At 40.2% G+C, this 12,650-nt stretch overlaps 1 non-coding gene across 1 annotated transcript; it reads left to right on the top strand.

The window, feature by feature from the left end:
- The first annotated feature begins 6,883 nt into the window (after window positions 1–6,883).
- TRNAK-UUU (transfer RNA lysine (anticodon UUU)) lies at window positions 6,884–6,956 on the top strand. Its single transcript has one exon. It is a non-coding gene; the product is annotated as a tRNA-Lys (tRNA).
- The last annotated feature ends 5,694 nt before the right edge of the window (window positions 6,957–12,650 follow it).

Raw genomic sequence — 12,650 nt, forward strand, 5'->3', positions numbered from 1 at the left:
ATCAGGTTGACGTCTAGAAGAGGAGAGCTGTGGCAGACAGGAGGCTCTGATTTCATGAGGGTGGCCTCAGAGGAAGAGTAGCAGAGCACTGGGAGCGAAAGGGAAGGATGGAGTGCAGTATAAGGGGTGGGCGCGGGGACACAGTTTTACTCTCAGCCCCTCCTCAAAGATATATGGAAATCAGCCTTACGGGTGAAAAAGCAAACTTTTCAAGCATGACTCAGTTACCAGGGACTAGTAACAGAAATTTACCCAAGAAGATCACGGGAAAAAAAAAATAGATTTATTTTAAGGATACAGGGCAATCTTGTAGAGATCACCACAGGAAATAAAGCTGGAATTCACAGAAAATAGAAACTGATCGGGGCCATTCCTGTCCATGTTTCCGTCTCGTCCCCCATCCTTTTCTCCATCTCTCAACCTAACAACTCGTCTTCATCTTCTTTTACTGAGGCCACATTGTGTCTATTCTCTGCTTTTGTGCCTCGGCATCAGCCTAGTACTTTGGTCTCTGTGGACGGTTGTAACCGTTTGCGCCTGCCTGCTCCCAGGTCTACAGGGCTTTTCCCAGGAAGGAAGAGCCTGGACGATGGAGCCAGGGGCCTGGGTTGAAATCCTGTCTGCTATTTTGACCTGTGTCATTGTCGGCAGGCCACTGCACCCCTCCTCCACATTTTACCGGGTCGAGGTGAACATGAATGACATTAACTTATGCAAAAACACCTAAAAGAGTGCCCGGCCCCCTAACAGGTGCTTGGATGTGACGCATTCCAAAGATCCCTGTTAGCGCTAAGATTCTGGGATTCTATAAAATGTCTCTCTTATTTGACAAACTCAGACGTGCATTAAATCTTATTTACTCCGTACTTCCTGTATAAATAATGTGGTTACACAGCTCCGTTCCAGGAGTAAAGGTAAATCTAAATCACAACAGATGCAGATACATTCTCAGGCTCCCCACTCCCTGCACCCTACTCTCCCAGGGAGGACGTTAAAATTAGCTACATTTCCGTAAGGCTCAAAACCAGAAGGCATTGATCTGGCACACCAAATACACTCTGCGATACATATGCATTTGCTTAGAAACCGAAGCGGTGTCTCGATACGGGCTGGCTGGAAGAATGAAAATGGAAAGGGAAATTCGCAAGAATAAATGAGGGAGGAATTCAGAATGAACAGAATGAACAATCTGCTTAGCTTCCTTCAGTCTCTACGAGAAGAGCAGACTCTGACCACGTGGCGATATTCTTGCACAGAACGATGAGATCAGGGGAGAGGGGGAAGTGTCATTAAGTGTGACTGTATGTTTCACTTTGCGCGGTTTCATTTCCGAAAGGCCATTACCCACCTTTGGAAAACTGGGAAGCAGCCTACTAATGAGTAAACTGTTGAGGGCAAGGCCCCAGTGCGGCCGGATTTCCAGAGCTTCCAGATCCTAGGCTTTGCCAGTTAACAGAAGGAGATGCTTCACGAGCTAAAGCTAATAGAGGTTCCTTTCTCCAGCTAACCCTCCTTGCTTCACAGGGAAATGAAAGTGCCCATCTAGGGGCTGGGGAACTGTGTATGTTCTGAGTGTTTTCTAAAGCATTACGCACTAGAAAGCTCAAAAAATATTTGAATTTTCTAAAAATGTTTTCATTGTGAGAAACTAAATGCTTCAAGGTGCTATTCTTTTTCATTTAGTTACCAGCTGATTAGTTATCTTGTCCAAATAAAACTGAACTCTAAATACACGTACAAAGGGTTCATGAAGGCTCCACCAGGGTGGTATCGGTTAAGCATCCGCCTTCGGCTCAGGTCATGATCTCGCGGTCCGTGAGTTCGAGCCCCGCGTCGGGCTCTGTGCGGACCGCTCAGAGCCTGGAGCCTGTTCGGATTCTGTGTCTCCCTCTTTCTCTGCCCTTCCCCCGCTCACACTCTGTCTCTCTCTCAAGAATAAATAAACATTAAAGAAAAAAAAGAGCCAGCTTCTGATCCTCTGTCCCCCCCCCCCCCCCGCCCAACGCCACCATCTCCCTGCCCCTCCCCTGCTGATTCTCTCTCTCTCTCTCAAAATAAATAAGTAAACTTAAAAAAAGAAAAGAGTCCATTAAAAGGTCATGGTCACTTAATGGCAACAGTAAAAGGGATTTTCTTGCAACCATTTCAAGGATCTCACTCTAGTTTTGTCTCCTCCTAAATACGTACTTAGTGCAAGCACCAGGCACACATTTAAATTTATTATGTTAAAATACGTGTGGGGAGGAGGCACTGACTTCAGCTCAGGTTATGATCTCATGGTTTGTAGGTTCAAGCCCCGCATCGGGTTCTGTGGTGACAGCTCAGAGCCTTGAGCCTGCTTCGGATTCTGTATCTCCCTCTCTACATCTCCCATGCTTGCACTCTGTCTCTCTCTCTCAAAAATAAAATAAACATTAAAAAAAAAAATTTAAATACATGTGGAGGGTCACAACTTGGTGGGTGCAGAGTTTCCTTTCAAAATGATGAAATGTTTTAGAACTAGATAAAGTTGGTGGTTGCACAACATCGTGAATGTACTAAATGCCACTGGAGTGGAAACTTTATTTAGTTACTATTTTTAATTTTTAACGTTTATTTTTGAGAGACAGAGGGCAAACAGGGGAGAGGCAGAGAGAGAGAGAGACAGAATCCGAAGCAGGCACCAGGCTCTGAGCTGTCAGCATAGAGCCCGACGCGGGACTCGAACCCACAAATCATGAGATCATGACCTGAGCCAGAGTCGGACGCTTTACCGACTGAGCCACCCAGGCACCCCTGGAGCATAAACTTTAAAATGGATAATTAATGTTACACCTTAATAAAAATAAATAACAAAAATGTGTAAATGGATGTTTCTAATAAGTTCAGTTTGTTTTCTTTGGAGTCTGATGAAGTTAATGTTTTGTAGTTCTCTCTTGCTTTAATGTTTATTTATTTTTGAGAAGGAGAGTCAGGTGGGGAGGGGCAGAGAGAGAAGGAGAGAGAGAATCCCAAGCGGGTTCCATGGGTTCCACGCAGTCAGCACAGAGCCTGACGCAAGGCTTGAACTCATGAACCATGACACCATGACCTTGAATCTGACGCTTAACCAACTGAGCCACCCAGGTGCCCCTGTTTTGCAGTTCTTAACGAAATGTTAAGCTATCGTTCCTTTGGCCCCTCTGGCAGCTACATCCGCCCCTGTTGAATGTCTGTCTATAAAAGCAATTCAAAATGGCCCACGTTGCTGAAGTGAGAGCTGCTTCCTTTGAAAGTGGCATCCATATTTACATACAGGATTTCTCTTTTTCCTTCCCCTGATCCCTTAATGATTACTCTGGTGATGGAAGCTGACTTAATCCAGCTGTGCTGAAGCAACTCCGAGGCAGTATGTTAAAGTGCTTGTTCGGTGACTGACTATAGCAAAACCCGGAGCAAGTCCTGTCTCCGCTTTAATACACAGTTGCCTCATCTGTGTAATAAGGAAGCGAACTAAATGATCTTTAAGAGCCTTTCTTTTTCTAAAATTAGGGGATTCTGCGGTCTCTGTAAACAGCCTTTTAATAACCAGTACTACAGTGTACTTACTTTAAGTATCAAATGGATGCTTTGTGTCGGGGTTTGGACCCTAATTAACTGATAGAGTTCCTACATTTGTTGATTTTGGACTACGTTTTTGCAGAGCTAAGGTAAAATGAAGTTCTGCATTGTCTTACCAACTACGGTGTCGCAGGTGGTTGTAAAAGATAAAGATGAAATGACTAAGGGCATGGATTCTGGAACTTGAGCCGGAGATAAGATGGAAAACTGGCTAAGTTATTAAGAAAAGATCTGTTTCCCCTACTGTATATATGAGGAAATAGAGATTCAGAGTTAAAAAGGACTTGCGCAATGTTAAACAGCTGGTAAGTGATGGAGGCAAGATTCCAATATTGGTCAATATGATGCCAGAGGCTCTCCAACTAAGACCTTCCCTCTTGCATTCTTTAGGTCAATCGATCCATTTCCAAATATATTTAGAATCCACTATGTGTCAGACACCAAGACAGGCTGAGATAGGACAGCATTAAGGACGTAAGTGGCCCTGCCCTGATGGAACACAGTCTAGTGGAGAAGATGGAAATGAACAAATAATTATAAAAGTTAAAAATCAAAAAGTGATACGTACTATAAAGAAATGCTACCGGGTGTTAGGAGACAATTAACAATGTTTCCTTAATTTAGATTGGAACTTCTTGAGGACTTTCTTAAAGAAATTATATTTCCGCCGTGATATGAAGGACAGGCAGAGGACAGGCAAGGAAGGAGTAGCGGGCAAAGGTGTCCCAGGTAGAAAGAATTGCCTGTGTGAAGCATTGGAACAGATAAAACTTTACTTCTTTGAGAAAAAGAAAAGAAAGTAAGTTAGCTCAAGCGCAGACAGCCAGGGAGCTAATAAATAAGAAAAGAAGTGGAAACAGACCTAGTGGACGCCATATGCAATCATAAACGACGTAAACGATGTACCCCTTTTGTGTCAATTCCTTTGCTCGACATGCTCTCATATGTTTTCGTAGTTTGTTCATTTGCACTGCTCGATGCTACTTCATTTCATCATTCCACTACAATATATTTATGCATCCTGGCTGTTGATGTACAGAAGTTTCAACTTTTGAGTTCTTACAAGTAATGCTACTCTGGACATGTTTGTACAGGTCTTTTACTAGAAATATATGTGCGTTTTGGAGGGGTATACATCCACAAGTGGTATTGCTCAGATCATGGAGTTTTCATATATTCAGCTTTAGTACATTTTCTCAGCGTTCCAAATGGCTGTGCCAATTTATGGTTTGGCCAGAGATAACGGAAGAACCCCAGTTGCTCATTGTCTCTCTCGGTACATGGAATTGCCTAGCTTATTCATTTTGGCCCTCTTGATGTATAGTGATACCACACCGAGTTCTAATATACATTTGTGTGAGTAATTTACTTATATATATGTGTGCATATATTTAAGTATCATTTTCACATGTTTATTGGTCATTTGCATATCTTCCTTTGTAACACACCTATTTAAATTTTAGTCATTTTTCTTTTGTCATGTTTGCCTTCTTTTTCTTTGTAATTCTTTATATATTTTGGATTGACATCCTTTGTCGAATATATATTGAAAATACCTTTTCCCACTTCGGCGCTTTCTTCTTTGCTCTTGTCTTTTAATTTAAAAAACTTTTTTTTAATGTTTATTTATTTTTGAGAGAGAGAGAGACAAGAGTGCGAGCCGTGGAGGGACAGAGAGAGACACACAGAATCCGAAGCAGGCTCCAGGCTTTGAGCTGTTGGCACAGAGCCCGACACAGGGCTCGAACCCACAAACCGTGAGATCATGACCTGAGCCAAAGTCGAATGCCTAACTGACTGAGCCACCCAGGCACCCCTTTTTTTATTTTAAAGTAGGCTCCACATGGGGTGCCTGGGTGATTCAATTGGTTAAGCATCTGACTCTTGATTTTGCCTCAGGTCATGATCTCATGGTTCATCATGGTTCATAAGTGAGCCCCAATGTTGAGCTGACAGGGCAAAGCCTGCTTGAGATTCTCTCTCTCCCTCTCTCTCGGATCCTCCCCTGCTCATGCTCTTTCTCTTTCTCTCTCTCAAATAAAAAATAATAAATAAATAAATAAATAAATAAATAAATAAATAAATAAATAACCAACCAACCAACCTTTAAAGTAGGTTCCATGCCCAGCACGGAGCCCAATGCAGGGCTTGAACTCCTAACCTGGAGATCAAGACCTGAGGGCAAGGGACACCTAGGTGGCTCAGTCAGTTGAGCATCGGACTTCGGCCCAGGTCATGATCTCATGGTTCTTGAGTTTGAGGCCCACATCAGGCTCACTGCTGTCAGTGTGGAGCCTGCTTTGGGTTCTCTATCCCCCGCTCTCTTTGCCCCTTCCTTGGGGACACTCTCTACCTCAAAAAATAAACATTTTTTTTTTTTAAAGGCCTGAGCTGAAATGAAGAGTCACATGCTTAACCGACTGAGCCACCCAGGCACCCTGTGTGGAGCCTACTTTAAAAAAAAAAAAAATTTTTTTTAAATAAAGTGAAGACGAAAGCTCCAAAGTAGGAAAAGGTATTTGCAATATATATTTAACAAAGGACTTTAATCCAAAATACAAAGAATTACAAAGAAAAAAAAGGAAGATAAGGTGCCCCTAATGCTTTATCGCTTTAACTTTCACTTTTAGATCTATGATAGACTTGGAATTCATTTTTAGGTATCAAATGAGATACTGTTTACATGTGGGTAGTTAACTGGCCCAGCACCACTATTTACTCAAAATTGCAAACTTCTCCTACTATACTGTAGAGGCACCTTTGTCATAAATCAAGTTACCGTGTATGTATATGTGGGCCACTTTCCAGGCTCTCCATTGGGACAGCATTGTCCAAATTACTGTGGGTTGCTAATTTTTGACATCTAGGAATGTATATATTCCAGCTTTGATATTCTTCACAACATTTTGATACTCTTGAATAATCTTGTTCTGCTGCATTTCCATCTAAGCTGTAGAATTATTACACACACACACACCTCTTGCTAGAACTGTTATTAAAATTTCATTTAAGGGGCACCTGGGTGGCTCAGTCGGTTAAGCGTCCGACTTGGGCTCCGGTCATGATCTTGCGGTTTGTGAGTTTGAGCCCCGAGGTAGGCTCTGGGCTGACAGCTAGGAGCCGGGAGCTTGCTTTGGATTCTGTCTGTCTCTCTGCCCCTCCCCAGCTTGTGCTCTGTCTCTCTGTCTCTCAAAAATAAATAAATGTAAAAAAAAAAAACAATTTTTTAAAAAAACTTCATTTAAGTTTGGGAGAATTTACAACATGAAGCCCTTTAATCCATGAAAATGGTAGATCCTGGGGTGCCTGGCTGGCTCAGTCGGTAGAGCATGAGACTTTTGATCTCAGGGTTGTGAGTTTGAGCCCCACACTGGGTGCAGAGATTACTTAAAAATATAATATCTAAAAAAAAAAAAAAAGGTAGATCCTTCCAGTTACTTTATATTTATCAATTTATCACATTAGTGTTTTGTAGTTTTCACTGTATAGAACTTGCATGTTTTCATTAAATTCATTACTAGCTATTTAAATTTTTAAATACTATCCTCAGTAACATTTTTATTTTCCTTTCCTAATCATTTAATACTAGTTTGTAGAATACCATTGCTTTATTATCAATATTGACCTTGCAGTGAGCACCAATTCCAAATTCTCTTATTAAGTCTAAGAATTTGTCTGAAGATAGGATTCTTTTGGATTTTCTATGTGTGTAATCATATCGCTTGCAAAAAATGATAGATTTCATCCTTTCCAATGCTTATGAAGTTAATGTATTTTCCTTGCTTTTTGCACTGGTTATGACCTTCAATAAAATGTTCAATAGAACTAGTGATAAGGGCCTTTGGTTTTAGTCCTAATATCACAATGGAGGGTTTAAATATGTCACCGTGAGTATCATGTTTGTTGCAGGTTTTCATTTTTTATTTTTTGTAGACTCTTTTCAGATTAAGGAAATTCCCTTCTATTCCTAGATTTTTAAGGTTTTATCATACATTAGTTTTAACTTTCATCAAATATTTTTTTCTGTATCTACAAACATTTTTCTTTTATTCTATTAATATGGTGAATTAAATTGATTTTGCAGAGGTAAACAACTCACAGTTCTAGAATAAAACCTATAGGCCACTATGTATTATCTTATTTACTAGGATTAATCTGGTACTATTTTGTTTATGGTATTTGAATCTATATTAATAAGACATAATGACACAATTTCTTTTCTAGTAATATCCTTTTCAAATGCTGGTACTAAGGTTATTCTAGATATACAAAAAGAGTTGGTAAATATTGCTTTTGCCTATATCCTCGGGAACTGTCTATGTACTTTTTTTCTTATCTAAACATTTGAAAGAATTCACTAATGAAGCCATCCGGGATTGAGCTTGGGTTTGTGGGAATATTTTTACTAACAAATCCATTGTCTATAGAAATTCAGATTTCTTACTTTTTACATCTTGTTCAATACGGTGTGTGCATGGTTTAAGAATCTGTCCATTTTGGGACACCTGGCTGGCTCAGTCGGAAGAGCATGCAACTCCTGATCTGGGGGTCTTGAGTTTGAGCCCCATGTTGGGCACAGAGATTACTTAAAAATGAATAAATAAATTTTTAAAATATTTTTTAAATACTGTTTTAAAATTTTAACAAAGAGTTTTTGTCCAGTTTAGCCAAAACTTCAAAAGTATTAGATATTAGTCATAGTGTCTTTGTATCATCTCGTATATTCCTTTAATCTTCCTTATTTAATACTTTCTGCTTTCATTAGATTTAATTTGCAGCTTCTTGGTATGAATACTTAGATACTTTCAGCCTTTTTCCTCTCTAATATATGCATGTATTAGTTTCCCGTTATGGCTATAACAAATTACCACCAGCACAGTGGTTGAACACAACACAAATGTATTACTGATCAAGTGTTCACGACTACGCATTTGCTACTCCCTGCTCTGCCTTGACTCCACTGTAGTCAGGCTTCTCGCGTCCCCACAGTCCCCTGAACTTTGGTTTTTCCCCAAGCCTGAGCAAACCAGAAAATGCAGATCATGCCCGTTTTTATCAACTTATTCGGACAAGGGCAGACAGGACTGACACTTCCTCCCCCACTCCCAACTTTTCCTCACTTACTGTGTAAAAGAGAAGCCTCTCTGTGTTTGATTGTGAGATACTTGGATATTTCTCTCTATTGCAATAGTCAGTTTGAATAAAGTCTTTTCTTTTTTTTTTAATTTTTTTAAATGTTTTATTTATTTTTGAGACAGAGAGACACAGAGCATGAACGGGGGAGGGTCAGAGAGAGAGGGAGACAGAATCCGAAGCAGGCTCCAGGCTCTGAGCTGTCAGCACAGAGCCTGACACGGGGCTCGAACCCACGGACCGTGAGATCATGACCTGCGCCAAAGTCGGACGCTCCACTAACTGAGCCACCCAAGCGCCCCGAATAAAGTCTTTTCTTACCTAATTAAGTATTACCAGTTTCCTGGCGCCATGATTTAAAGAGAGTACAGACTATATACTGGACTCTGCTGTCTTCACTCAGGTTGATTTACGCCAGGTTCTCAGACCCTTTGTCCCTTTCTGGCTGGGGAAATTAGGTTCACAAGTTAAATTCCAAGTCCAAATCCAGTGTTCCAGACATTTGTTGTACCATAATGGCGAGTTACTTTGATTTTGTTAAAACGGGGTTCTTCCTGGGGCACCTGGGTGGCTCAGTCGGTTAAGCATCCCACCTCGGTTCAGGTCATGATCTCACCGTTTGTGGGTTCTAGCCCCGCGTCGGGCTCTATGCTCACAGCTCAGAGCCTGGAACCTACTTCGGATTCTGCATCTCTGTCCCTCTCTGCCTCTCCCCTGCTTGCGCTCTCTCTCAAAAACACATAAACATTAAAAAATTAAAAAAAAAAAAACAAACAAACAACGAGGTTCTTCCTGGTGTTTTTCTGCTTAACTCCTGGACAGAGTTTTTTTTTTGTTTTTTTGTTTTGTTTTGATTTTTGTGTGTTTTTTGTTTTTTTGTTGCTTGTTTTTGTTTTTTTTTTTTTTTTTTTGCTTTTTCAAGCAGGGTGGCGGGGGGAGGATTTAATACACAATTCCTCTTTGAACAAGACTTGTCAGGGCTGTTTTGTGAGGTCTCTTGTGTTTGAGTCTTCACCTAATCCCAAGGGTGGTTCTCATTTCACAAAGCATACCACCTAATCCTCCTCTGCCCACCATATACTATTCCACAATATCACTCATTTGGTCCGCTGTCCCCCAAAATGGCAAAATTTCACAAACGGTGATTTGGAACTTCAACAGCCTCTTTGCGAAATGGGTTGTACTCAAATTGGCTCATCTAAGCCCTTTCCATCACCCGTCTTCCTTCCTCTCATTGATCCTCCTTCCTCTTTTCACCCCCTTTGACCTTCTCTTTAGCTACCTTGAATCTTTTGATCGGTCTTCGTTCAATATGCCCACCTCCTCTACCTTCCTATCCATTCTGACCATAGCTTTCCTTTCCCACCCCAGCCCCTCAACTCTCTATAGTCAGGAGAACATTATTATGTCCCTCTACCCCCGTCACAACCTCTTGATGTTCTCACAGACCCTAAAAGCAACCACCTGAAGTGAAGCTAAAACCACCAGAAGCTAACTGGAAACAGACTGTATAATGCACCCCCTTAGATGTGCTTTGGAGACACAGGGCTGCTTGGGGCCACCTCAGTCCCCCACCCCAAATTCTGTCCACAGTCTCCATGAGATTACACCTCCCCGAAAAGAATCCTGGTGGCCTCCACAAATGTGGTTGTGAATACTGTGGCCTTCATTTTGAGGAGGTAAACTCAACCTGTCCCATCTCCCAGAAATACAATCCTACTAAATTATAAAAGCGGGACCAAAATGAGAGCTAATATTTTTATATAAACCAGTGAGTCTTCTATTTCTGCATTTTTGGCTGACTCAGAGCTGAAGCTTTAGAATGAAAGCTATAAACTCTCTATGTGTATCTGTGTGTTTACGTTTGTGTGTCTGCATACTAAAGCTCCCAGAAATCGATAAAACTGAGTATTTCCAACATATACAAAAAGCATTCTTAGCGAAATCAGCCCAAATGTTTTAAGAATTTAAGCTCACATAGTTTAGGTCAATTGTTGGCAAATCAGACTAGTTGAATGTTATTCATGTAATAAAAACAGCTGGGTCTTCTGTTATCAACATTAAGTTGACACATTTTTATTACAGTTGGGCTTGGGCTTATTCTTGTCGAACTTAATGCGGGTTCAATGATCAAATAAGTTAGCACGACAATCACTAGATACTGATGATAATGAAAAATGCAAATCTGTGTTTAAATAAACGGACTCATTCTTCTGACAAATTTTGTCACAGCAATTATGTATCCTGTCAGCCTTAAAACGTTGGAGTATCTCTTTAGTAACTTAAAACTTTTAGATTCATGTTAAACTCAGTTAAATAGTACACGTTTATTAAGTACCTAGATCATTTCTAAGCAACATAAAATACTGAAACATTACTCAGTGCACGTTTAAATTTATATAACCTTTTCTTATTTTCCATGGTGTAGAGAGGCTAAATATATTTGGATCAGTTAATAAACATGTTCTTTTTGCCACATTGAGAGACTATACTATAAGGAAGCATATACTTTTAAAAAAGAGAGTTTATACTATAAGGAAGCATATACTTTTAAAAACTCTGGGTAATACATTCATAAACTTTGCTAATCAGCTACCAAATGATGGTGCATGACAGTTTACAATGATCTAGTTTTCTCTGTGAAATATGTTACTCATTATTAAAAATGAGAAGGAATATCTGCAAAGGAGCCTACTGGAAACAGTGGAAGAGGGGAATGACTTTTACGCACGGTATGCCAAGGATGCTTTTGTTAAGAAAGAAAGAGTAGTTTTGCCCTAAAATATTTTCAAAAAGAAAAAAACCTAAGTGGCTATGAAAAGCTTTAAAAGCTTCACAGAAAAGGGACTTTATTTGTCTTGGTCAAAACTGGCTAAGATTTAATTAGTTTTATGAGAGCTTCATAAAAGACCTGGAAAAAGAATACTGTCAAGTCTCGGAGATTCTTTTCAGGGTTATCATACCATCTGCCATATCATACTGTGGTTTCTGTGGCAGTATCGAAGGTTTCTGTCCCAAACTGACACATGTGAGAACTGAAGAAAGTGGTTGCAGAATTCATTTGAACTTCTTGGCCATCACACGTTTGTTAAGCATCTACTATGTGTAAGACACAAGACCAGTAACACACAATGATGCTGACCTGTTAAGTGTTCTTTGAAACATGGCTAAAATGCAATTATGTTAATTATTATCTATGCTGTTGTAAATATTAGTGATTTACTATGTGCTTTAGTGCATATTTCTTTTAAGTATGTTCCTGCTTTTTTTTTAAGTATTTATTGTGAGAGACAATGCGGGTGGGGGGATGATGGGAGGGGGAGAGAGAGAGAGAGAGAGAGAGAGAGAGAGAGAGAGAGAGAAATGAGAATGCCAAGCAGGCTCCATGCTGTCAGCACCGAGCTGGATGTGGGGCTCAATCTCACGAACCTTGAGATCATGACCTGAGCTGAGATCAAGAGTCAGGCACTTAACTGACCGAGTCACGCAGGTGCCCCTCGTGCATAGTTCTTAAAAAAAAAAAAAAAAATTCAAGCAGTGAGAAATAACAGGCTTCTGAATTCAGTACTCTGTTTCTAAACTGATAATACAGAATGTTACTTGGAAAAAGTCTGGACTATGTGGTGCACACAAGCAGTGCTTCCCAAAGGAGTTCTTGGCTTTTACATTGCACCGTGTTTCTCAAAGTTTTTGTGAAGAAAACATTTTATAATGTAAAAAAAAAAAAAAAAAAAAAAGACCTTTAGTGTCAAATATACTGATGCAAAATGAACTTTGTTTTCTGTGAAAATGACATTTTGTGTCTTTCTTTACTTCCTGAGTAATCTGCTTAGAGAGCAAAGATACTCAGTTTTATCAGCATAATTTCCTGTGCTTTATATTGACTTTGTCATGCCCTTGATGATTTCAGAGAACCAAGCCTCCTCATTTTCAAGAGT

The sequence above is a fragment of the Acinonyx jubatus genome, chromosome X (assembly GCF_027475565.1).
Source record: "Acinonyx jubatus isolate Ajub_Pintada_27869175 chromosome X, VMU_Ajub_asm_v1.0, whole genome shotgun sequence".
NCBI classification, from domain to species: Eukaryota; Metazoa; Chordata; class Mammalia; order Carnivora; family Felidae; genus Acinonyx; species Acinonyx jubatus.